Source organism: Toxotes jaculatrix, chromosome 18 (assembly GCF_017976425.1).
Source record: "Toxotes jaculatrix isolate fToxJac2 chromosome 18, fToxJac2.pri, whole genome shotgun sequence".
Classification (NCBI taxonomy): Eukaryota; Metazoa; Chordata; class Actinopteri; family Toxotidae; genus Toxotes; species Toxotes jaculatrix.
Window position 1 is genome coordinate 970,780 of NC_054411.1, and position 13,964 is coordinate 984,743.

Sequence of the window (13,964 nt, forward strand, 5' to 3'; positions counted from 1 at the left end):
CTATGACGTTTTTTATGACATTTTGAGGTCAAAAAAATTTTTGACTTTTTTTGACATTTTTTAACACCTTACTATACTATGACGTTTTTTATGACTTTTGGAGGTCGAAAAAAATTTTGACTTTTTTTGTCCGATTTTGACGCCTTACTATACTATGACGTTTTTTATGACATTTGGAGGTCGAAAAAAATTTTGACTTTTTTTGCCCGAAAAAAACGCCTTACTATACTATGACGTTTTTTATGACTTTTGGAGGTCGAAAAAAATTTTGACTTATTTTGTCCGATTTTGACGCCTTACTATACTATGACGTTTTTTATGACATTTTGAGGTCGAAAAAATTTTTGACTTTTTTTGTCCGATTTTGACGCCTTACTATACTATGACGTTTTTTATGACTTTTGGAGGTCGAAAAAAATTTTGACTTTTTTTCCCCAAAAAAAACGCCTTACTATACTATGACGTTTTTTATGACATTTTGAGGTCAAAAAAATTCTTGACTTTTTTTGACATTTTTTGACGCCTTACTATACTATGACGTTTTTTATGACTTTTGGAGGTCGAAAAAAAATTTGACTTTTTTTGCCCAAAAAAAACGCCTTACTATACTATGACGTTTTTTATGACTTTTGGAGGTCGAAAAAAAATTTGACTTTTTTTGCCCGAAAAAAAACGCCTTACTATACTATGACGTGTTTTATGACTTTTGGAGGTCGAAAAAATTTTTGACTTTTTTTGCCCGAAAAAAACGCCATACTATACTATGACGTTTTTTATGACTTTTTGAGGTCAAAAAAATTCTTGACTTTTTTTGACATTTTTTGACGCCTTACTATACTATGACGTTTTTTATGACTTTTTGAGGTCGAAAAAAATTTTGACTTTTTTTGTCCGAAAAAAACGCCTTACTATACTATGACGTTTTTTATGACATTTTGAGGTCAAAAAAATTCTTGACTTTTTTTGACATTTTTTGACGCCTTACTATACTATGACGTTTTTTATGACTTTTTGAGGTCGAAAAAAATTTTGACTTTTTTTCCCCAAAAAAAACGCCTTACTATACTATGACGTTTTTTATGACTTTTGGAGGTCGAAAAAAATTTTGACTTATTTTGTCCGATTTTGACGCCTTACTATACTATGACGTTTTTTATGACATTTTGAGGTCGAAAAAATTTTTGACTTTTTTTGTCCGATTTTGACGCCTTACTATACTATGACGTTTTTTATGACATTTGGAGGTCGAAAAAAATTTTGACTTTTTTTGCCCGAAAAAAACGCCTTACTATACTATGACGTTTTTTATGACTTTTGGAAGTCGAAAAAAATTTTGACTTTTTTTGCCCGAAAAAAACGCCTTACTATACTATGACGTTTTTTATGACTTTTGGAGGTCGAAAAAAATTTTGACTTTTTTTGCCCGAAAAAAACGCCTTACTATACTATGACGTTTTTTATGACATTTTGAGGTCAAAAAAATTTTTGACTTTTTTTGACATTTTTTAACACCTTACTATACTATGACGTTTTTTATGACTTTTGGAGGTCGAAAAAAATTTTGACTTTTTTTGTCCGATTTTGACGCCTTACTATACTATGACGTTTTTTATGACATTTGGAGGTCGAAAAAAATTTTGACTTTTTTTGCCCGAAAAAAACGCCTTACTATACTATGACGTTTTTTATGACTTTTGGAGGTCGAAAAAAATTTTGACTTATTTTGTCCGATTTTGACGCCTTACTATACTATGACGTTTTTTATGACATTTTGAGGTCGAAAAAATTTTTGACTTTTTTTGTCCGATTTTGACGCCTTACTATACTATGACGTTTTTTATGACTTTTGGAGGTCGAAAAATTTTTTGACTTTTTTTGCCCGAAAAAAACGCCTTACTATACTATGACGTTTTTTATGAGTTTTGGAGGTCGAAAAAAATTTTGACTTTTTTTGCCCGAAAAAAACGCCTTACTATACTATGACGTTTTTTATGACTTTTGGAGGTCGAAAAAAATTTTGACTTTTTTTGTCCGATTTTGACGCCTTACTATACTATGACGTTTTTTATGACATTTTGAGGTCAAAAAAATTCTTGACTTTTTTTGACATTTTTTGACGCCTTACTATACTATGACGTTTTTTATGACTTTTTGAGGTCGAAAAAAATTTTGACTTTTTTTGTCCGAAAAAAACGCCTTACTATACTATGACGTTTTTTATGACATTTTGAGGTCAAAAAAATTCTTGACTTTTTTTGACATTTTTTGACGCCTTACTATACTATGACGTTTTTTATGACTTTTTGAGGTCGAAAAAAATTTTGACTTTTTTTCCCCAAAAAAAACGCCTTACTATACTATGACGTTTTTTATGACATTTTGAGGTCAAAAAAATTCTTGACTTTTTTTGACATTTTTTGACGCCTTACTATACTATGACGTTTTTTATGACTTTTGGAGGTCGAAAAAAAATTTGACTTTTTTTGCCCAAAAAAAACGCCTTACTATACTATGACGTTTTTTATGACTTTTGGAGGTCGAAAAAAATTTGACTTTTTTTGCCCGAAAAAAAACGCCTTACTATACTATGATGTGTTTTATGACTTTTGGAGGTCGAAAAAATTTTTGACTTTTTTTGCCCGAAAAAAACGCCATACTATACTATGACGTTTTTTATGACTTTTTGAGGTCGAAAAAAATTTTGACTTTTTTTGCCCGAAAAAAACGCCATACTATACTATGACGTTTTTTATGACTTTTTTAGGTCGAAAAAAATTTTGACTTTTTTTGCCCGAAAAAAACGCCTTACTATACTATGACGTTTTTTATGACATTTGGAGGTCGAAAAAAATTTTGACTTTTTTTGCCCGAAAAAAACGCCTTACTATACTATGACGTTTTTTATGACTTTTGGAGGTCGAAAAAAATTTTGACTTTTTTTGCCCGAAAAAAACGCCTTACTATACTATGACGTTTTTTATGACATTTTGAGGTCAAAAAAATTTTTGACTTTTTTTGACATTTTTTAACACCTTACTATACTATGACGTTTTTTATGACTTTTGGAGGTCGAAAAAAATTTTGACTTTTTTTGTCCGATTTTGACGCCTTACTATACTATGACGTTTTTTATGACATTTGGAGGTGGAAAAAAATTTTGACTTTTTTTGCCCGAAAAAAACGCCTTACTATACTATGACGTTTTTTATGACTTTTGGAGGTCGAAAAAAATTTTGATTTATTTTGTCCGATTTTGACGCCTTACTATACTATGACGTTTTTTATGACATTTTGAGGTCGAAAAAAATTTTGACTTTTTTTGCCCGAAAAAAACGCCTTACTATACTATGACGTTTTTTATGACATTTTGAGGTCGAAAAAAATTTTGACTTTTTTTGCCCGAAAAAAGCGCCTTACTATACTATGACGTTTTTTATGACTTTTGGAGGTCGAAAAAAATTTTGACTTTTTTTGCCCGAAAAAAACGCCTTACTATACTATGACGTTTTTTATGACATTTTGAGGCCAAAAAAATTTTGACATTTTTTGACATTTTTTAACGCCTTACTATACTATGATGTTTTTTATGACTTTTGGAGGTCGAAAAAATTTTTGACTTTTTTTGCCCGAAAAAAACGCCTTACTATACTATGACGTTTTTTATGACTTTTGGAGGTCGAAAAAAATTTTGACTTTTTTTGCCCGAAAAAAACGCCTTACTATACTATGACGTTTTTTATGACATTTTGAGGTCAAAAAAATTTTTGACTTTTTTTGACATTTTTTAACACCTTACTATACTATGACGTTTTTTATGACTTTTGGAGGTCGAAAAAAATTTTGACTTTTTTTACCCGAAAAAAACGCCTTACTATACTATGACGTTTTTTATGACTTTTGGAGGTCGAAAAAAATTTTGACTTTTTTTGCCCGAAAAAAACGCCTTACTATACTATGACGTTTTTTATGACATTTTGAGGTCAAAAAAATTTTTGACTATTTTTGACATTTTTTAACACCTTACTATACTATGACGTTTTTTATGACTTTTGGAGGTGGAAAAAAATTTTGACTTTTTTTGTCCGATTTTGACGCCTTACTATACTATGACGTTTTTTATGACATTTTGAGGTCGAAAAAAATTTTGACTTTTTTTGCCCGAAAAAAACGCCTTACTATACTATGACGTTTTTTATGACATTTTGAGGTCGAAAAAATTTTTGACTTTTTTTGCCCGAAAAAAACGCCTTACTATACTATGACGTTTTTTATGACTTTTGGAGGTCGAAAAAAATTTTGACTTTTTTTGTCCGATTTTGACGCCTTACTATACTATGATGTTTTTTATGACTTTTGGAGGTCGAAAAAATTTTTGACTTTTTTTGCCCGAAAAAAACGCCTTACTATACTATGACGTTTTTTATGACTTTTGGAGGTCGAAAAAAATTTTGACTTTTTTTGCCCGAAAAAAACGCCTTACTATACTATGACGTTTTTTATGACATTTTGAGGTCAAAAAAATTTTTGACTTTTTTTGACATTTTTTAACACCTTACTATACTATGACGTTTTTTATGACTTTTGGAGGTCGAAAAAAATTTTGACTTTTTTTACCCGAAAAAAACGCCTTACTATACTATGACGTTTTTTATGACTTTTGGAGGTCGAAAAAAATTTTGACTTTTTTTGCCCGAAAAAAACGCCTTACTATACTATGACGTTTTTTATGACATTTTGAGGTCAAAAAAATTTTTGACTTTTTTTGACATTTTTTAACACCTTACTATACTATGACGTTTTTTATGACTTTTGGAGGTCGAAAAAAATTTTGACTTTTTTTGTCCGATTTTGACGCCTTACTATACTATGACGTTTTTTATGACATTTGGAGGTCGAAAAAAATTTTGACTTTTTTTGCCCGAAAAAAACGCCTTACTATACTATGACGTTTTTTATGACATTTTGAGGTCGAAAAAATTTTTGACTTTTTTTGTCCGATTTTGACGCCTTACTATACTATGACGTTTTTTATGACATTTGGAGGTCGAAAAAAATTTTGACTTTTTTTGCCCGAAAAAAACGCCTTACTATACTATGACGTTTTTTATGACTTTTGGAGGTCGAAAAAAATTTTGACTTTTTTTGCCCGAAAAAAACGCCTTACTATACTATGACGTTTTTTATGACATTTTGAGGTCAAAAAAATTTTTGACTTTTTTTGACATTTTTTAACACCTTACTATACTATGACGTTTTTTATGACTTTTGGAGGTCGAAAAAAATTTTGACTTATTTTGTCCGATTTTGACGCCTTACTATACTATGACGTTTTTTATGACATTTTGAGGTCGAAAAAAATGTTGACTTTTTTTGCCCGAAAAAAACGCCTTACTATACTATGACGTTTTTTATGACATTTTGAGGTTAAAAAATTGTGTGACTTTTTTTGACATTTTTTAACGCCTTACTATATTATGACGTTTTTTATGACATTTTGGAGGTCGAAAAAAATTTTGACTTTTTTTGCCCGAAAAAAACGCCATACTATACTATGACGTTTTTTATGACTTTTGGAGGTCGAAAAAAATTTTGACTTTTTTTGCCCGAAAAAAACGCCATACTATACTATGACGTTTTTTATGACTTTTTGGAGGTCGAAAAAAATTTTGACTTATTTTGTCCGATTTTGACGCCTTACTATACTATGACGTTTTTTATGACATTTTGAGGTCGAAAAAAATTTTGACTTTTTTTGCCCGAAAAAAACGCCTTACTATACTATGACGTTTTTTATGACATTTTGCGGTTAAAAAATTGTTTGACTTTTTTTGACATTTTTTAACGCCTTACTATATTATGACGTTTTTTATGACATTTTGGAGGTCGAAAAAAATTTTGACTTTTTTTGCCCGAAAAAAACGCCATACTATACTATGACGTTTTTTATGACTTTTGGAGGTCGAAAAAAATTTTGACTTTTTTTGCCCGAAAAAAACGCCATACTATACTATGACGTTTTTTATGACTTTTTGAGGTCGAAAAAAATTTTGACTTTTTTTGCCCGAAAAAAATGCCTTACTATACTATGACGTTTTTTATGACTTTTGGAGGTCGAAAAAAATTTTGACTTTTTTTGCCCGAAAAAAACGCCTTACTATACTATGACGTTTTTTATGACATTTTGAGGTCGAAAAAAATTTTGACTTTTTTTGCCCGAAAAAAACGCCTTACTATACTATGACGTTTTTTATGACATTTTGAGGTCGAAAAAAATTTTGACTTTTTTTGCCCGAAAAAAACGCCTTACTATACTATGACGTTTTTTATGACTTTTGGAGGTCGAAAAAATTTTTGACTTTTTTTGTCCGATTTTGACGCCTTACTATACTATGACGTTTTTTATGACTTTTTGAGGTCGAAAAAATTTTTGACTTTTTTTGCCCGAAAAAAACGCCTTACTATACTATGACGTTTTTTATGACTTTTGGAGGTCGAAAAAATTTTTGACTTTTTTTGCCCGAAAAAAACGCCTTACTATACTATGACGTTTTTTATGACTTTTGGAGGTCGAAAAAATTTTTGACTTTTTCTGTCCGATTTTGACGCCTTACTATACTATGACGTTTTTTATGACATTTTGAGGTTGAAAAAAATTTTGACTTTTTTTGTCCGAAAAAAACGCCTTACTATACTATGACGTTTTTTATGACATTTTGAGGTCAAAAAAATTTTTGACTTTTTTTGACATTTTTTAACACCTTACTATACTATGACGTTTTTTATGACTTTTGGAGGTCGAAAAAAATTTTGACTTATTTTGCCCGAAAAAAACGCCTTACTATACTATGACGTTTTTTATGACTTTTGGAGGTCGAAAAAAATTTTGACTTTTTTTACCCGAAAAAAACGCCTTACTATACTATGACGTTTTTTATGACTTTTGGAGGTCGAAAAAAATTTTGACTTTTTTTGCCCGAAAAAAACGCCTTACTATACTATGACGTTTTTTATGACATTTTGAGGTCAAAAAAATTTTTGACTTTTTTTGACATTTTTTAACACCTTACTATACTATGACGTTTTTTATGACTTTTGGAGGTCGAAAAAAATTTTGACTTTTTTTGTCCGATTTTGACGCCTTACTATACTATGACGTTTTTTATGACATTTGGAGGTCGAAAAAAATTTTGACTTTTTTTGCCCGAAAAAAACGCCTTACTATACTATGACGTTTTTTATGACATTTTGAGGTCGAAAAAATTTTTGACTTTTTTTGTCCGATTTTGACGCCTTACTATACTATGACGTTTTTTATGACATTTGGAGGTCGAAAAAAATTTTGACTTTTTTTGCCCGAAAAAAACGCCTTACTATACTATGACGTTTTTTATGACTTTTGGAGGTCGAAAAATTTTTTGACTTTTTTTGTCCGATTTTGATGCCTTACTATACTATGACGTTTTTTATGACATTTTGAGGTCGAAAAAAATTTTGACTTTTTTTGCCCGAAAAAAACGCCTTACTATACTATGACGTTTTTTATGACTTTTGGAGGTCGAAAAAAATTTTGACTTTTTTTGCCCGAAAAAAACGCCATACTATACTATGACGTTTTTTATGACTTTTGGAGGTCGAAAAGAATTTTGACTTTTTTTGCCCGAAAAAAACGCCATACTATACTATGACGTTTTTTATGACTTTTTGGAGGTCGAAAAAAAATTTGACTTATTTTGTCCGATTTTGACGCCTTACTATACTATGACGTTTTTTATGACTTTTGGAGGTCGAAAAAATTTTTGACTTTTTTTGTCCGATTTTGATGCCTTACTATACTATGACGTTTTTTATGACATTTTGAGGTCGAAAAAAATTTTGACTTTTTTTGCCCGAAAAAAACGCCTTACTATACTATGACGTTTTTTATGACTTTTGGAGGTCGAAAAAAATTTTGACTTTTTTTGCCCGAAAAAAACGCCATACTATACTATGACGTTTTTTATGACTTTTGGAGGTCGAAAAGAATTTTGACTTTTTTTGCCCGAAAAAAACGCCATACTATACTATGACGTTTTTTATGACTTTTTGGAGGTCGAAAAAAAATTTGACTTATTTTGTCCGATTTTGACGCCTTACTATACTATGACGTTTTTTATGACTTTTGGAGGTCGAAAAAATTTTTGACTTTTTTTGTCCGATTTTGATGCCTTACTATACTATGACGTTTTTTATGACATTTTGAGGTCGAAAAAATTTTTGACTTTTTTTGCCCGAAAAAAACGCCTTACTATACTATGACGTTTTTTATGACTTTTGGAGATCGAAAAAAATTTAGATTTTTTTTGCCCGAAAAAAACGCCTTACTATACTATGACGTTTTTTATGACTTTTGGAGGTCGAAAAAAATTTTGACTTATTTTGTCCGATTTTGACGCCTTACTATACTATGACGTTTTTTATGACATTTTGAGGTCGAAAAAAATTTTGACTTTTTTTGCCCGAAAAAAACGCCTTACTATACTATGACGTTTTTTATGACATTTTGAGGTCGAAAAAAATTTTGACTTTTTTTGCCCGAAAAAAACGCCTTACTATACTATGACGTTTTTTATGACTTTTGGAGGTCGAAAAAATTTTTGACTTTTTTTGTCCGATTTTGACGCCTTACTATACTATGACGTTTTTTATGACTTTTTGAGGTCGAAAAAATTTTTGACTTTTTTTGCCCGAAAAAAACGCCTTACTATACTATGACGTTTTTTATGACTTTTGGAGGTCGAAAAAATTTTTGACTTTTTTTGCCCGAAAAAAACGCCTTACTATACTATGACGTTTTTTATGACTTTTGGAGGTCGAAAAAATTTTTGACTTTTTCTGTCCGATTTTGACGCCTTACTATACTATGACGTTTTTTATGACATTTTGAGGTTGAAAAAAATTTTGACTTTTTTTGTCCGAAAAAAACGCCTTACTATACTATGACGTTTTTTATGAGTTTTGGAGGTCGAAAAATATTTTGACTTTTTTTGCCCGAAAAAAACGCCTTACTATACTATGACGTTTTTTATGACTTTTGGAGGTCGAAAAATATTTTGACTTTTTTTGCCCGAAAAAAACGCCTTACTATACTATGACGTTTTTTATGACTTTTGGAGGTCGAAAAAATTTTTGACTTTTTTTGTCCGATTTTGATGCCTTACTATACTATGACGTTTTTTATGACATTTTGAGGTCGAAAAAATTTTTGACTTTTTTTGCCCGAAAAAAACGCCTTACTATACTATGACGTTTTTTATGACTTTTGGAGGTCGAAAAAAATTTTGACTTTTTTTGCCCGAAAAAAACGCCTTACTATACTATGACGTTTTTTATGACATTTGGAGGTCGAAAAATATTTTGACTTTTTTTGCCCGAAAAAAACGCCTTACTATACTATGACGTTTTTTATGACTTTTGGAGGTCGAAAAAAATTTTGACTTTTTTTGCCCGAAAAAAACGCCTTACTATACTATGACGTTTTTTATGACTTTTGGAGGTCGAAAAATTTTTTGACTTTTTTTGTCCGATTTTGATGCCTTACTATACTATGACGTTTTTTATGACATTTTGAGGTCGAAAAAAATTTTGACTTTTTTTGCCCGAAAAAAACGCCTTACTATACTATGACGTTTTTTATGACTTTTGGAGGTCGAAAAAAATTTTGACTTTTTTTGCCCGAAAAAAACGCCATACTATACTATGACGTTTTTTATGACTTTTGGAGGTCGAAAAGAATTTTGACTTTTTTTGCCCGAAAAAAACGCCATACTATACTATGACGTTTTTTATGACTTTTTGGAGGTCGAAAAAAAATTTGACTTATTTTGTCCGATTTTGACGCCTTACTATACTATGACGTTTTTTATGACTTTTGGAGGTCGAAAAAATTTTTGACTTTTTTTGCCCGAAAAAAACGCCTTACTATACTATGACGTTTTTTATGACTTTTGGAGATCGAAAAAAATTTAGATTTTTTTTGCCCGAAAAAAACGCCTTACTATACTATGACGTTTTTTATGACTTTTGGAGGTCGAAAAAAATTTTGACTTATTTTGTCCGATTTTGACGCCTTACTATACTATGACGTTTTTTATGACATTTTGAGGTCGAAAAAAATTTTGACTTTTTTTGCCCGAAAAAAACGCCTTACTATACTATGACGTTTTTTATGACATTTTGAGGTCGAAAAAAATTTTGACTTTTTTTGCCCGAAAAAAACGCCTTACTATACTATGACGTTTTTTATGACTTCTGGAGGTCGAATAAAATTTTGACTTTTTTTGCCCGAAAAAAACGCCTTACTATACTATGACGTTTTTTATGACTTTTGGAGGTCGAAAAAAATTTTGACTTTTTTTGTCCGATTTTGACGCCTTACTATACTATGACGTTTTTTATGACATTTTGAGGTCGAAAAAAATTTTGACTTTTTTTGCCCGAAAAAAACGCCTTACTATACTATGACGTTTTTTATGACATTTTGAGGTCGAAAAAAATTTTGACTTTTTTTGCCCGAAAAAAACGCCTTACTATACTATGACGTTTTTTATGACTTTTGGAGGTGGAAAAAAATTTTGACTTTTTTTGTCCGATTTTGACGCCTTACTATACTATGATGTTTTTTATGACCTTTGGAGGTCGAAAAAATTTTTGACTTTTTTTGCCCGAAAAAAACGCCTTACTATACTATGACGTTTTTTATGACTTTTGGAGGTCGAAAAAAATTTTGACTTTTTTTGCCCGAAAAAAACGCCTTACTATACTATGACGTTTTTTATGACATTTTGAGGTCAAAAAAATTTTTGACTTTTTTTGACATTTTTTAACACCTTACTATACTATGACGTTTTTTATGACTTTTGGAGGTCGAAAAAAATTTTGACTTTTTTTACCCGAAAAAAACGCCTTACTATACTATGACGTTTTTTATGACTTTTGGAGGTCGAAAAAAATTTTGACTTTTTTTGCCCGAAAAAAACGCCTTACTATACTATGACGTTTTTTATGACATTTTGAGGTCGAAAAAAATTTTGACTTTTTTTGCCCGAAAAAAACGCCATACTATACTATGACGTTTTTTATGACTTTTTGGAGGTCGAAAAAAATTTTGACTTATTTTGTCCGATTTTGACGCCTTACTATACTATGACGTTTTTTATGACATTTTGAGGTCGAAAAAAATTTTGACTTTTTTTGCCCGAAAAAAACGCCTTACTATACTATGACGTTTTTTATGACTTCTGGAGGTCGAATAAAATTTTGACTTTTTTTGCCCGAAAAAAACGCCTTACTATACTATGACGTTTTTTATGACTTTTGGAGGTCGAAAAAAATTTTGACTTTTTTTGTCCGATTTTGACGCCTTACTATACTATGACGTTTTTTATGACATTTTGAGGTCAAAAAAATTCTTGACTTTTTTTGACATTTTTTGACGCCTTACTATACTATGACGTTTTTTATGACTTTTGGAGGTCGAAAAAAAATTTGACTTTTTTTGCCCAAAAAAAACGCCTTACTATACTATGACGTTTTTTATGACTTTTGGAGGTCGAAAAAAAATTTGACTTTTTTTGCCCGAAAAAAAACGCCTTACTATACTATGACGTGTTTTATGACTTTTGGAGGTCGAAAAAATTTTTGACTTTTTTTGCCCGAAAAAAACGCCATACTATACTATGACGTTTTTTATGACTTTTTGAGGTCAAAAAAATTCTTGACTTTTTTTGACATTTTTTGACGCCTTACTATACTATGACGTTTTTTATGACTTTTTGAGGTCGAAAAAAATTTTGACTTTTTTTGCCCAAAAAAAACGCCTTACTATACTATGACGTTTTTTATGACATTTTGAGGTCAAAAAAATTCTTGACTTTTTTTGACATTTTTTGACGCCTTACTATACTATGACGTTTTTTATGACTTTTGGAGGTCGAAAAAAAATTTGACTTTTTTTGCCCAAAAAAAACGCCTTACTATACTATGACGTTTTTTATGACTTTTGGAGGTCGAAAAAAAATTTGACTTTTTTTGCCCGAAAAAAAAACGCCTTACTATACTATGACGTGTTTTATGACTTTTGGAGGTCGAAAAAATTTTTGACTTTTTTTGCCCGAAAAAAACGCCATACTATACTATGACGTTTTTTATGACTTTTTGAGGTCAAAAAAATTCTTGACTTTTTTTGACATTTTTTGACGCCTTACTATACTATGACGTTTTTTATGACTTTTTGAGGTCGAAAAAAATTTTGACTTTTTTTGTCCGAAAAAAACGCCTTACTATACTATGACGTTTTTTATGACATTTTGAGGTCAAAAAAATTCTTGACTTTTTTTGACATTTTTTGACGCCTTACTATACTATGACGTTTTTTATGACTTTTTGAGGTCGAAAAAAATTTTGACTTTTTTTGCCCAAAAAAAAACGCCTTACTATACTATGACGTTTTTTATGACTTTTGGAGGTCGAAAAAAAATTTGACTTTTTTTGCCCAAAAAAAACGCCTTACTATACTATGACGTTTTTTATGACTTTTGGAGGTCGAAAAAAAATTTGACTTTTTTTGCCCGAAAAAAAACGCCTTACTATACTATGACGTGTTTTATGACTTTTGGAGGTCGAAAAAATTTTTGACTTTTTTTGCCCGAAAAAAACGCCATACTATACTATGACGTTTTTTTATGACTTTTTGAGGTCGAAAAAATTTTTGACTTTTTTTGCCCGAAAAAAACGCCATACTATACTATGACGTTTTTTATGACTTTTTGAGGTCGAAAAAAATTTTGACTTTTTTTGCCCGAAAAAAACGCCTTACTATACTATGACGTTTTTTATGACTTTTGGAGGTCGAAAAAAATTTTGACTTATTTTGTCCGATTTTGACGCCTTACTATACTATGACATTTTTTATGACATTTTGAGGTCAAAAAAAATTTTGACTTTTTTTGACATTTTTTGACGCCTTACTATACTATGACGTTTTTTTTGACATTTTGAGGTCAAAAAGTATTGTGACTTTTTTTGGCCGATTTTGACGCCTTACTATACTATGACGATTTTTATGACATTTTGAGGTCGAAAAAAATTTTTGACTTTTTTTGCCCGAAAAAAACGCCTTACTATACTATGACATTTTTTATGACATTTTGAGGTCGAAAAAAATTTTGACTTTTTTTGCCCGAAAAAAACGCCTTACTATACTATGACGTTTTTTATGACATTTTGAGGTCAAAAAAATTTTTGACTTTTTTTTGACATTTTTTAACGCCTTACTATACTATGATGTTTTTTATGACATTTTGAGGTCAAAAAAATTTTTGACTTTTTTTGACATTTTTTGACGCCTTACTATACTATGACGTTTTTTTTTGACATTTTGAGGTCAAAAAGTATTGTGACTTTTTTTGGCCGATTTTGACGCCTTACTATACTATGACGATTTTTATGACATTTTGAGGTCGAAAAAAATTTTGACTTTTTTTGCCCAAAAAAAACGCCTTACTATACTATGACGTTTTTTATGACTTTTGGAGGTCAAAAAAATTTTTGACTTTTTTTGCCCAAAAAAAACGCCTTACTATACTATGACGTTTTTTATGACATTTTGAGCTCAAAAATTTTTTTGACTTTTTTTGGCCCATTTTGACGCCTTACTATACTATGACGGTTTTTTTTGTCATATTTTCAAAGCCTTACTTTGTGAGAAGTTTTCAGTATGTCCAGTAACAATTAACGTGATATTTACAACAAATCGATTTATTTCTTATTTTCAAATGTGGATGAAATTATAGGAAATTTCTCAAAATTAAAAGTGATAACAAAACCTATTTGTGGAGGATGAAAGCACAAAATTTGGTTTCAATCCCAAACCAAGTACCCGGACCAGAATCACAGATAGCTGTAAAAAGCTGTTAAAAGCATCTAAT